The 14,017-nt window shown below is 42.8% G+C and overlaps 1 protein-coding gene across 1 annotated transcript in view; it reads left to right on the top strand.

The window, feature by feature from the left end:
- The window catches only part of SLC6A11 (solute carrier family 6 member 11), a 968,432-nt gene that overhangs the window by 708,178 nt on the left and 246,237 nt on the right, over positions 1 to 14,017 (top strand). The window lies entirely within an intron of this gene.

The following is a 14,017-nucleotide window of genomic DNA, read 5'->3' as shown; positions in this document are numbered from 1 at the left end:
TAACAGATACTAATTCAGTAAAACAGGAGGGAAGAAGCAAAATATATGGGAGAAAACCACCCTATGGGTAACAGCTCCAACACGTGTTAATCTCATTTAGAGTTTCTTTAACTTATTCTCAAATCCATGCTTATGTATCTAGACTAGGCCTACATGAAACTCCTGGATTTTCACCCTGCAGAATTCCTCAGAGTTACCCAAAAAACTCCTCGAGATCCGGAGAGCAGCAGAGTTTTGGCACTTCACACTAATATTTTGTGCTGGGAGCTTGTCCGCACTATAAAATCAGCATGAACTGCCCCACATGCAAGCCAGAGGGTGCTGCTTCTTCCTGCCACTCAAGTAGATTTTCTACTTGAGCAGCAGGTTTTTTAATGAGAGCAGCAGCTTTCTGAATGAGAACTGTGGCGACCTGGCGCGACTGCCTGCGTTGAGAAGTTGTACCAGGAAGAGTTCTACCTCACTAAACCCCCATAGGGGATGCAAATTCTCATTCAGGCTTGCCAGCTTCATGTCGCGAGAAACAATTCCTCCAAGCAACAGTTGCCGGAGTTATGCCTGAACTCCGTACTCCAAGTAAAACACCGAGTGGGCAAAACTCTACAAACTCCACCAGTGGAGCGGAAAATGTGTTACCTTGCACCTCTGCCTTGGGTCACAGGGAAATGGCAGGAATGTGCCTAGTCTCAACACAGGCACCCCTGCACCATGATGCAACAGTGCTGCATTGCAAGAAGGATCATTTTTTGTGCTGGAAGGGGCACCTTCCTGCAAAAAAACAATCCCCTAAGGCATACACCTCTTTCTATGTGTGCTGCAGAATGCAACACATGAAGAAAGAGGAAGTAACAAGGAGAAGAAACAAATTTCTCCTTGTTATGCCTCACTTGGGAAGACATAGCATTTTGACGCTTTTCCCAGGTCTACCACTTCTGGTAAATCTGGAAATGCATTAAAATCCATGGGTTTTGTGAGGGAACACCCACGCAACACCCATGAAAAACTTCCCTGGGGCAGAGTAACACAACACAGCGATTTGTAATGCATTGTGTTAGTCCAGATTTATGAAGCCAGTCAGAGCCACACCATGTGACTTTGCAAGGCTTTATAAATCACATTTTTCAGTTGCATCACACATGCACCTCGTTGCCTGGTGCAAGTGCGAGGCAACTGGGCTTATAAATATGGCTCAGAGTGTGCAAGACTCCTGTCTATCCAATATGAATGCCTGTAATAATTGTATTTTTTCTGGATAGCTGTGCTTTGTATGTGTAAATGCTTCTCATTGTTGGAATTATACCTAGGGTGTCTGGTGGCTATGGGTATTCAGATGTAAATGTAATGGATGGTGGTAGTAGTTTACCATTTTGTATTGCACGTTGTTAATCTTAGTACTTTAACCTTTACTTGATACACTGAGAGCTTGATTACGACCTTGGAGGAGGGGATTATATCCTATGGAACCTGTAACACAGCGGACGGGATATCCGTCTCATTTGGGACCGAGTAATCCCCTCTCCTAAGTTCGTAATCAAGCCCTGAGTGTGTTGTATTCATTGAGTTTATGGTGCCTTTTTGGAGCTGGGTTATCAGTAGGCAGCATCTTGCAGATGAATTAGAAATTCGTCTACTTTTGAGAATGTATACTTATCCACACAAATTGTATTTGTGTATGAATGTGCTGTGCACTTTTTTTTTTACAGACCCTGTGGAGTAGTTGCAAAGGCAGTGATTATCAGTTGCAAGTGGATTGTACTGTACATGTGGACTGGGTTTTGCTTTTGCAGATTTTTGTCTACGGCAGTTCATTTATTGCTGGATTCTGTCATTTTCATATGCCCATGCTCATGAGATGTGAGGCCTGTGGGTTTGGTGGTAAATATATTGATGGAGATGGTTGTGGGTGTGTTATATTATCTTTGCCTGGAGTATATGTTTTTGTTATCTTCACATGAATTAGTCATGGTTGTTAGCCTTCATATAGGTGTTTGATTGATGGCAGTCCCTTTTTATGCTCAAGTATTTGGCAAATGTTTCTCTTGGCGTTCTCTGTATTGTCTCCGAACTATTCAACTGAACCCTAATTTCTTTTTGGTAAAATCTCAAAGACTGTAATTTCTTTTCCCAATTTGCTGTATTTATTCAGTAAATATCAGCCATGCCAAATGTAAAATGTGAATTACAGTAACAAATGATTGTTTTATTTTAAATTACTTTTCTCCATTTATGGTACATTACTTGTTTTTTAATTTGTGATGCTGAAGAGCCCTATGTCTATACTGCTGTTAATAGTTGTTTTAAAATGAATAAAGGAACGCAGAAATGAAGAATCTCATTAATGCTAGAGCAACCTAACAAATACATTTTCATTAAAATAATGATTCCACTGTAATGCACTTACCTGCAAAAGTTCCAAACTGCACAGGTGTTTTGTAATGAGTCTTTTATTTTTTAATCTGACCTATGTACTCGTAGGCCTTGTCACCAAATCTTGAGCAGTGGGGTGACACAAAATGACGTATCTAAAGAATAATAATCAGGCAAGTTACCTTTTGCAAATTCATTTGACTGGCTACAAACACAGGTTTGGTGGCCTGCAAGGAACAACAGACTATAATACCTACATTTACATTTTGAACTAGAATATTTTTCAAGAAGTCAAGGTTCCCTAAAGGAACCAGTGCTTTTTCAAAAACATGTCTTACCTATTTGGGAACTGATGTGGGGATCAGGCAGTGGTTTCCTTAGGCCTTCAGACATTTCTCAATGGGGAAGCTGTCTAATTGGGTTAGCTTACCCTTTGCAAATGACTTACCAGCTACTTTCTCATTGCAATTAACAATTAAGAGGGGGTTCCTTGTTCATGGTCCTTTCTCATTATCATTCAAAATAAGTTGATAACTTGTTTTTGCAAGTCAGAAAGGATTTGCTAAATTGCAAAATGGATTCAGTAAGTTATGAAAAGTAATTTTACTGTTGCCAGCTCTTTGATTTTGTGAAACACTGGTTATGTGACCATCTGCTCCTAGGTTAATACTAAGCTATGCTGCTTAACTCCTTAAGAGATTTCCTAATCTCTTGAGAAAAACATGTGATTGCTTCATAAATGATCATTATCTGCATAAGGATTGTCCTATTGTCATATTGTATCCTGTAATAGGCTTTCTCTCCAACATTATTTTTTCCATGCATATGATAAAAGGAAACAGTGACCCATGAATGGCATGTAGTTACCATTTTCACCTGTGCTATCTAAAATATAATTTGTTTGTTAAAAATCCCATAAAAAAATATATACATGCCTAACAGAGGTGCGTGAATGTACAGAGTTTACTATTATAAAGATGGTTGACTGACTTGGCTGCTCAATGATAAGATTATTGACCAATCTTTCATCAATTAAAATCGAGAAGTTCAGTACCATTAATAAAGTAATGATACAACTGTTATTTGTATAATAATTGGTATTGCAACACTGTAGAAAAAAGTGCTCCATAATAAAGCAAGCTTGATGGCTGTGATGCCTATACCCTTTTTTGTATAGTAATGCCCAGTCATGCCTATTACTGTTGTGCTAAACCTTATGCACATCAAGGTAATAATTGCTTGTATGTTATTGTAATTTCTCCATTTCAGTTTCAGTTCATAATCCTGACCCCATGGCATACCTCCGTAAAATAATTGCTGTCCAGAGGTTGTCATTTTTGATTTGTGTTTTTGGACCACTTGAAAAGTAATTTAGCTGGGGTAGACATTGCAGATCCAGCCTGAATGTTTCCGGATGACATTTTAAAAATTGGTAGATTTCAACACATTCCCTACATACATCCCCATTTGCTCACATGCACCCATACAAACACCCCTACTCGCATGCTTCCCAATACACACACCTACTCACTTGCAACCCAACGCCCCCTCCCCTCCGCTTCCATTCAGACACACACTCCCTCCACACACACATACATACACACATACACTCACGCACACCCATACCGCTACACATACACACAACCACCACACACATGCATGCAAAACCTTCCCCTTCAGATTGTCCACCTACCTGTCTGGGCGAGGTAGTCATCCGGGAAGGGATGGATGTCGGCGTTTCCACTGCCAGCACTGCACCTGCCTTCAGTCAGGCCTGAAAAGGGTGGAGATCCATGGATGAGTCCTAATACGGCAGTCTGCGACGACTGCGGTCTTTCCAAAAGACCGCCAAAGTCGTAATGATGGCCTCAGTTAAATTGTTCCATTTAGTAAGCACTAACTTCAGATCATGAGCAAGTAAAAATATGCTTTTTACACTCAAATGAATTGTCATGTTAAATCTTCTTCAATGGTGAAGTTAGATTTGAAGTTACAATTCTGAAAATGCCACTTTTTGAAAGTTGACATTTTCTTGTCTAAACCAAAGTTGCCTTTCTGCCAGTGTCCTGGGTCACATGACTGTGAATGGCTCTGCTGTTGAGGTTTGTGTATTGCTTCTAGACAGTGAGACAAAAGAAACGTAGGTGCGAGGATCATCCTGATAGGGTTGCTGGGGAGAGGGCTGCCCCTTGCCCTCATTACATTTCAAATGGTTTTACCTGCAGCACACACTCAGGCAGCTGACAGTGGGCCTTCCCTGCTTTTTGTTACCTTAAACAGTTTGGAGCCAAGACCAGGAGAAGGGGAAAAACTGACCAGGTATAAAAATGGGATGTTAAGATCCACTTTTTAGAGCACTCCTGGACCTAGGGAAGATTCAAAAGAAGGACTGCCTGCTGCTGGAAGTGCTGTCTTACTGGCTGAAGAGGGAAGACTGAACCTGCTTGCCTGGATCCCAGGCTACCCACAGTGACTCCAAGGGTCAGTTGGCTAACCTCCTCTGTGAGCTACAATGACACAACAAGCTTCAGAGGCCTCCCTGTAACTAGCCTGATCACCAGCACCAACTCAACCTCCTTAGACCTACCTAAGCCATGCTTCTGGCCTAAAATGGAGTGAGTACCTATCCCCAACTGGTGCCGCCTTGGTTGTGGACCTTTAGCTCGCATTAGTGTAAACTCCTCCTTTAGAAAAGGTGAAAATCCTGAAGTTGGGCATTTCTCAACCACTGAAACTCAGCAGCCTGTGATGACCACCAAAGCAAAGTTCCACTCAGAACTTCTCATTGTGGCAACAGTGACCACCCATGACAACCGCAAACTTGAGTCCTGTACTTGGCACTGACAGTGAAAATTCACAATGATCAATGAATGTGCCAAAAACCTCCTAATCACAGACCATTCTAATGTGAACAAAACACCTTGCGCCAGAATTGAGAAGGTAATTCTTCTGGGGGACTACCCTAGTCCCTGTATTTGACCCACACTCCATCCCAGTCAGTCTGAACTTGTGACTGTTCCCTGATCTAGCATGGTGAGATAACAGAAAGTAGTGCCCTTAGGCACCATTTTCACTAAGTCGGGGATGGAAGGGGAAGACCTTCCCCTTCCACCCCCGACCCCCACCCCCCCCTGTGACGTCAGCGCGCGCGCTGATGTGTCACAGGGGCCTCCCTCGTCGCGCTGGAAGCTCTGCTTCCAGCGCGATTGAAAAAGAAATGCAAAAGCATTTCTTTTTCAATCACTTGGGAGGCCCGGAGGGGCTTCAAAGGGAAGGAAAAGTATTTCCTTCCCTTTGAAGTCCCTCCGAGGGTTTCAAAAGCCGGATTGCTTGCAATCCGGCTTTTGAAACCCCACTAGACACCAGGGATTTTTTTTTTTTTCATTGAAATTGACAAAAGGGAGCGACCCCTTGGGCAAGGGTCGCTCCCAGGGGGGGCATTTTTTTGAAAAGGCCTTTTGAAAAGGCCTTTTCTGCCCCCCCTGGGGGCAGAAACCTCTAGGCACCAGGGACCATTTTTTTTTTTTTCCATTTTTTTTTATTGAGGTGGGGAGCGACCCCTTAGGCAAGGGTCGCTCCCCTTGGGGGAAAATTATATTTTGGCCATTTCTGCCCCCCTTGGGGGCAGATTGGCCTATTTTGATGAGGCCAATCTGCCCCCAAGGGGGGTAGAAACCACTAGACACCAGGGATTTTTTTTATTTTTATTGTTATTGACAAAAGGGAGCGACCCCTTGGGCAAGGGTCGCTCCCAGGGGGGGCATATTTTCGGGAAGGCCTTTTCTGCCCCCCCTGGGGGCAGATCGGCCTACTATTAGGCCGATCTGCCCCCAGGGGGGGCAGAAACCTCTAGGCACCAGGGACCATTTTTTTTTTTTTTGGTGGGGAGCGACCCCTTAGGCAAGGGTCGCTCCCCTTGGGGGAAAATTTTATTTTGGCCATTTCTGCCCCCCTTGGGGGCAGATTGGCCTATTTTGATGAGGCCAATCTGCCCCCAAGGGGGGTAGAAACCACTAGACACCAGGGATTTTTTTTTTTTTTTTTGTTATTGACAAAAGGGAGCGACCCCTTGGGCAAGGGTCGCTCCCAGGGGGGGCATATTTTCGGGAAGGCCTTTTCTGCCCCCCCTGGGGGCAGATCGGCCTACTATTAGGCCGATCTGCCCCCAGGGGGGGGGCAGAAACCTCTAGGCACTAGGGACTTTTTTTTATGTTTCATTTTTTTTTTTTTTGGTGGGGAGCGACCCCTTAGGCAAGGGTCGCTCCCCTTGGGGGAAAATTATATTTTGCCCATTTCTGCCCCCCTTGGGGGCAGATTGGCCTATTTTGATGAGGCCAATCTGCCCCCAAGGGGGGTAGAAACCACTAGACACCAGGGATTATTTATTTTTTTTTATTGACAAAAGGGAGCGACCCCTTGGGCAAGGGTCGCTCCCAGGGGGGCATATTTTCGGGAAGGCCTTTTCTGCCCCCCCTGGGGGCAGATCGGCCTATTATTAGGCCGATCTGCCCCCAGGGGGGGAAGAAACCTCTAGGCGCCAGGGCAATTTTTTTTTTGTGTTTTTTTTTTTTTGTTGTTTTTTTTTTTAGAGATGGGGAGTGACCCATCAGGCAAAAGTCGCTCCCCTGGGGGACAAATTGTATTTAGGCCATTTCTGCCCCCCTTGGGGGCAGATTGGCTGAGTTTAGGTCAACCTGCCCCCAAGGGGGCAGAAACCACTAGGCACCGGGGATTTGTTTTTTGGTGCCAATGTCACGCAGGGGGAGCGACCCCGTAGGCAAGGGTCGCTCCCGGCAGGGGAGGGTGGGGGTTGGGGGGGCAAATTTATTTTAGGGCATTTCTGCCCCCCCCCCTGGGGCCGGCTGAGCTACAGGCCAAACACCACAGGTAGGCACCTTGCAAAAAACACCTCTGTTTTCTGTGAAAAAATATGTTGTGTCCACGTTGTGTTTTGGGCCATTTCCTTTTGTGGGCGCTAGGCCTACCCACAGAAGTGATGTACCATTTTTATCGAGAGACTTAGGGGAATGCTGGGTGGAAGGAAATTTGTGGCTCCTCTCAGATTCCAGAACTTTCTGTCACCGAAATGAGAGGAAAAAGTGTTTTTTGGGCCAAATTTTGATGTTTGCAAAGGATTCTGGGTAACATAACCTGGTCAGAGCCCCGCAAGTCACCCCATCTTGGATTCCCCTGGGTTTCTAGTTTTCAAAAATGCACTGGTTTGCTAGGTTTCCTCAGGTGTCGGCTGAGCTACAGGCCAAAATCCACAGGTAGGCACTGCTTTTTATAAAAAAATGTGATGTGTCTACGTTGTGTTTTGGGCCCTTTCCTTTCGTGGGCGCTAGTCCTACCCACACAAGTGAGGTATCATTTTTATCGGGAGACTTGGGGGAACGCTGGGAAGAAGGAAATTTGTGGCTGCTCTCAGATTCCAGAACTTTCTGCCACAGAAATGTGAGTAACATGTGTATTTTTAGCCAAATTTTGAGGTTTGCAAAGGATTCTGGGTAACAGAACCTGGTCCGAGCCCCGCAAGTCACCCCTCCTTGGATTCCCCTAGGTCTCTAGTTTTCAGAAATGTACAGGTTTGGTAGGTTTCCCTAGGTGCCGGCTGAGCTAGAGGCCAAAATCTACAGGTAGGCACTTCGCAAAAAACACCTCTGTTTTTTTCCAAAATTTAGGATGTGTCCACGTTGCGCTTTGGGGTGTTTCCTGTCGCCGGCGCTAGGCCTACCCACGCAAGTGAGGTATCATTTTTATCAGGAGACTTGGGGGAACGCTGGGTGGAAGGAAATTTGTAGCTCCTCTCAGATTCCAGAACTTTCTGCCACAGAAATGTGAGGGACATGTGTTTTTTTAGCCAAATTTTGAGGTTTGCAAAGGATTCTGGGTAACAGAACCTGGTCCGAGCCCCGCAAGTCACCCCTCCTTGGATTCCCTTAGGTCTCTAGTTTTCAGAAATGCACAGGTTTGGTAGGATTCCCTATGTGCCGGCTGAGCTAGAGGCCAAAATCTACAGGTAGGCACTTCGCAAAAAACACCTTTGTTTTTTTCCAAAATTTAGGATGTGTCCACGTTGCGCTTTGGGCTGTTTCCTGTCGCCGGCGCTAGGCCTACCCACGCAAGTGAGGTATCATTTTTATCGGGAGACTTGGGGGAACGCTGGGTGGAAGGAAATTTGTAGCTCCTCTCAGATTCCAGAACTTTCTGCCACAGAAATGTGAGGGACATGTGTTTTTTTAGCCAAATTTTGAGGTTTGCAAAGGATTCTGGGTAACAGAACCTGGTCCGAGCCCCGCAAGTCACCCCTCCTTGGATTCCCTTAGGTCTCTAGTTTTCAGAAATGCACAGGTTTGGTAGGATTCCCTATGTGCCGGCTGAGCTAGAGGCCAAAATCTACAGGTAGGCACTTCGCAAAAAACACCTTTGTTTTTTTCCAAAATTTAGGATGTGTCCACGTTGCGCTTTGGGCTGTTTCCTGTCGCCGGCGCTAGGCCTACCCACGCAAGTGAGGTATAATTTTTATCGGGAGACTTGGGGGAACGCTGGGTGGAAGGAAATTTGTAGCTCCTCTCAGATTCCAGAACTTTCTGCCACAGAAATGTGAGGGACATGTGTTTTTTTAGCCAAATTTGGAGGTTTGCAAAGGATTCTGGGTAACAGAACCTGGTCCGAGCCCCGCAAGTCACCCCTCCTTGGATTCCCCTAGGTCTCTAGTTTTCAGAAATGCACAGGGTTGGTAGGTTTCCCTAGGTGCCGGCTGAGCTAGAGGCCAAAATCTACAGGTAGGCACTTCGCAAAAAACACCTCTGTTTTTTTCCAAAATTTAGGATGTGTCCACGTTGCGCTTTGGGGTGTCTCCTGTCGCGGGCGCTAGGCCTACCCACGCAAGTGAGGTATCATTTTTATCGGGAGACTTGGGGAAACATTAGCTATTGCCCCTTGTCTTTCTCTACATTTTTTCCTTCCAAATATAGGAGAGTGTGTAAAAAAGACATCTATTTGAGAAATTCCCTATAATTCACATGCTTGTATGGTCACCCCGGAATTCAGAGATGTGCAAATAACCACTGCTCCTCAGCACCTTATCTTGTGCCCTTTTTGGAAATGCAAAGGTTTTCTTGATAGCAATTTTTTACTCTTTATATTTCAGCAAATGAATTGCTGTATACCCGGTATAGAATGAAAACGCACTGCAGGGTGCAGCTCATTTATTGGCTCTGGGTTCCTCGGGTTCTTGATGAACCTACAAGCCCTATATATCCCCGCAACCAGAGGAGTCCAGCAGACGTAACGGTATATTGCTTTCCATAATCTGACATTGCAGGGAAAAGTTACAGAGTAAAACATAGAGAAAAATTGATGTTTTTTTCACCTCAGTTTCAATATTTTTCTTTTTCAGCTGTTATTTTCTGTAGGAAACCCTTGTAGGATCTACACAATTGACCCCTTGCTAAATTCAGAATTTTGTCTACTTTTCAGAAATGGTTAGGTTTCTGGGATCCAGCATTGGTTTCATGCCCATTCCTGTCACTGACTGGAAGGAGGCTGAAAGCACAAAAACTTGCAAAAATGGGGTATGCCCCAGTAAAATGCCAAAATTGTGTTGAAAAATTGGGTTTTCTGATTCAAGTCTGCCTGTTCCTGAAAGCTAGGAAGCTGCTAAGTTTAGCACTACAAACCCTTTGTTGATGCCATTTTCGGGGGGAAATCCACAAGCCTTCTTCTGCAGCCACTTTTTCCATTTTTTTAAAAAAAAACGAAATTTTCACTGTATTTTGGCCAATTTCTTGGCCTCCTTCAGGGGAACCCACAAAGTCTGGGTACCTTTAGAATCCCTAGGATGTTGGAAAAAAAGGAGCTTATGTGGACAAAAAGTTATGAGGGCCTAAGCGCGAACTGCCCCAAATAGGCAAAAAAAGGTCTGGCACAGGAGGGGGAAAAGGCCTGGCAGCGAAGGGGTTAAACATATTTCAAGAGCAGAGAGTGGATGTTTTAAGTAAGAGGTTTCTTGGAAAAGTTTGGAAGAACCCACAAACTCACAAACTGATTACAGTAACACTTGCAAAGTGAAAAGATTATAGTCTGCCCTATAACATAAGAGTGAATGGAAACAAAAAAATGCAGTTATTTTACAAACAGTCACATTTATCTTAAATTAAAAAAATTAAGAATAAAAGAGTTTTGCATAAAATAATATGTTCTAATTATTTTCTATGAGAGGATATTGCATTGTCATTGGTTGGCCATGTGTGGTACTGGGATTACTGCTGGTGGTGCTTAATCTTGGTGGACACTCATAAGTGTACATTTTTTAATAACTTTGCACTCATAAATGGTGAATAAACAAAGTAGTAAAGTTATCCAAAAGTTTTACCAGTGTAATTTTAATGATTTCGATTTTTTTGTGTTACGCTTCTTTTGTGACGTGAAATAACTTACATTACGCCACTACCCACTACACCACTTTGAGGAATTATGTGCTATTTATCACAAATTTTTAACATGGAACACTCCTTTAACCTTTCAAATTTGCCATGAACGCATGCACCCATCTGAACATAAATGTCTGTTTTCTTCAGTACCTTTGTGAAGTGTGATCTTGCACCAAACAATGACGTTAGGATGTATTTGGTGATAAAAAATTATATGAAATGACAGATTTGCATTTTACTTAATTATGCATCATTTTGCAGATGTTTTGCATATTTACACAAAAGCAAATTATGCTAATTTATCAGTCTCTAAATGGTAACTTCTTTCACCGCATATACCAGAACCTGGTGTTTTATACATACAGTGCCATCAGCAATTTTCTCCGAGGTAAATTTCGACTGGTCAAATCAGCCAAAATTTACCAAGATAAAAATGCATGAAATATACAGAGCTTTCAGATTTTGGAGTTGTAATCACTAAAATCCATAGGACAGGCTGCGCTGTAAAGAGGTGAAGTCGTAATATGAGATCATTATCTCAGTGTTAAATTCTGATCCACAGGAAATTTAACAGATGTGATAATTACCATATGTGCGACGGGCCACTCATGAAGCCCTAAAGGTTGACTGATTAGAACATCACTTTTGAATAGCAGCCATGATAGAATCTAGCAGTTGGGGTCTGGAAAGTATATGAAGTATATCAGCAGTGTTGAATTGAGCATCTGAATGCGGCTGATCACAATGCCTGCTTCAATACCACTGACATTTTTTGTGTACTTTCAGAAGTCCCTGCTGCAGGCAAAAATTCAGCCATCTAAATGTATAAATTATTTTTTTAAGTCAAATTAAAACTTAAAATTAAAGAGAAAATGTTGTGTATTGTACACGGATAAGGATGCAGAGACACTCTTTGTTGATTTGAAAGAGATGTTAGTGTTTTTCAGTCTTGGGTGGAGTGAAAACAGCAGTCAATGTGGATGTGAGAGAGAGCAGAAGCTGAACATGGCTTTAACTTAAAATAATATTGGAGCATGCATTGTGAGGAAGTGTGTCTTGTGAACAGAAAGTGCTAATCCAGTTAGGAGCCTGAAATCAGAATGATCTAGCAAAGAAGATAGCACCCCATGTATATATTGGTAAACTTAAAGACAATCCCTGAATAGCTTGAATGTCAAAGAATACCTAAAGAAAAATGCAAATGGGTTTGCGCCCCGGGTGATTAAAAAAATGACTGACTCTTCCTTTCATGGCTGACCCAACCTACCTCCAACAAGGGACTCATTTAAATACCCACTTCTACTTCTTACTGATCATCCACCCCTGAACTGTCCCTGATCTGTCCCTACCCTTAGGGCCAAGACAATTAGTCTCAGACCTAAGGGTAGGAGAGCGTGGTTCAATCAAGCATTGACAAAGCCAAGCAGTCTTGCTTTTCCAATGGGTTGTGGTCTCCACTATTGGTCTTGTCAATACCAGATGCTTTTGAAATGTTCTCTTGTCAAGCCAATAGCAGGAACTTATATTCTGAATGAAAGCCATTCAAGATTGCCACCATGATGTGTGATGCACCTTAGCATTGGTTGATGCAGCAGCCATCTTTAAAGTAAATAAAATGCTTGTATGCTTTCAAGACATATTGCATCACATTATGTCACATGGCACAATATAATTGCCACCTAAAAGTATGAAAACATTATTTTCCATAATTTCTGTATTGCTGCTGCATTGCTTCATAGTCCATGGTGCTACACAATGTGTCAGTTATACTGTGGTGGTCACTGTGTTTCAGTCAAATGTGATGTACATATTAAAAGTAGGAAAAATACATTCTCAAGATCGCTGGGTGCTGCTATTAGTTTTACTAATGCCAGTGACATTTTAAAAGCATCTGGCAGTGTCAAAGTAAATAATATTGGGTGTTGGGGAGCAGGAGAAATGGACCAGAGATGTGAGAAAGGAGGGAATAGTGGTGTGAAAAAGGTAAGAGAAGCGGGGGACGCAGAGGAAGGTACAGGGGGCCTGAAACCTAGACACAGCAGTGCTAAAGTTCGAGACAATTGGATGACTAGGGTTGAAAAAAAGAGACAAGAGGGAGTCTGAGCAATGGAGAATGGGATTGTTAGGGCTTTAAGAAATAGGAAAAATAACACAAATAAAGAGAAAGCATTAGGACATGTGGTGGAAAGACAGAGAGGTACAAAACTTTGAGAGTGATGCAATAAACACAAATGCTTTCTAAGGGCAGACAGCAAAGATCAGAACAAGCACTCAAGGAATAGTAATTGAGAACTAAAGCAAACAGATAAAATATACTTCCATGATGTCAGCAGTGGAAGCCTACAGCTTAGCAAACAAATACAGATGTAGAAAAGAAACGCTACAAGGGTTGGAACAAACACAGAATTAGTGAGCAAAGCCATCCAAAGAAGAGCCGAAAACTGAAATGGACAAGAAAGCCATACAATCATTAGTATAGGGTTGACTAAAAGTATACTCTGTGTAATACAGTATGTAAAGCTGTCTGTGTCGAGACCACAAAAAGACGGAGATAAGTTGTGCACCCAACGTCTATGTATTTTAAGGCCAACATACCCTCAGCTTTAGAAATTATGCTATCCTGACAGTATAATTATATAGGAAACAGTATCCTTGCCCACTAGTGGTAGCATGCTATAGCTCTGGTTTCTTCTCCTCATTAAGGACAATGGATTAAGAGCTTTAATTAAAGTATATTTTTATAATTATGAAAATGGGATCCCATAGTAGAAAAAGTTATCTAAAATAATCCATTGGTTTACTTAGCTTAATTGTGTTAGGTGTGCCACTTACACAATTAAAAAGGGCAAAAGTGAATATTAAGAAATGCCACTATTTCCAGATCCATTGCTCAAAATGTTTCAGGCAATTATAAAGCACAAATGGGTTAATGGCCTTCTTCAGGGGTAAGAATCTTCAAAATTGTCTTTGTTCAAAGTGTTCAAAGTGATATAGGCACAGAGAAACATATGGGCATAGGGTGTACCTGTGGATCACTTGAATCAATTGAATGAGGATTGCCTGATGAGGCATAAAAACAGAGGCTACATACATGTTATAACCATATCTACATTGAAGAAACTCAAGCCGTATATGAAAATCACAAACCAAACACAAATCAAACATAGGTCCTCATTACGACTTTGGTGGTCATTTCTCAAAACCGCTGAAGCCGC

The sequence above is a fragment of the Pleurodeles waltl genome, chromosome 9, assembly GCF_031143425.1.
Source record: "Pleurodeles waltl isolate 20211129_DDA chromosome 9, aPleWal1.hap1.20221129, whole genome shotgun sequence".
Classification (NCBI taxonomy): domain Eukaryota; kingdom Metazoa; phylum Chordata; class Amphibia; order Caudata; family Salamandridae; genus Pleurodeles; species Pleurodeles waltl.
Note: the sequence above shows the minus strand (reverse complement) of the source record. Positions and strands in the feature narration are given on the sequence as shown.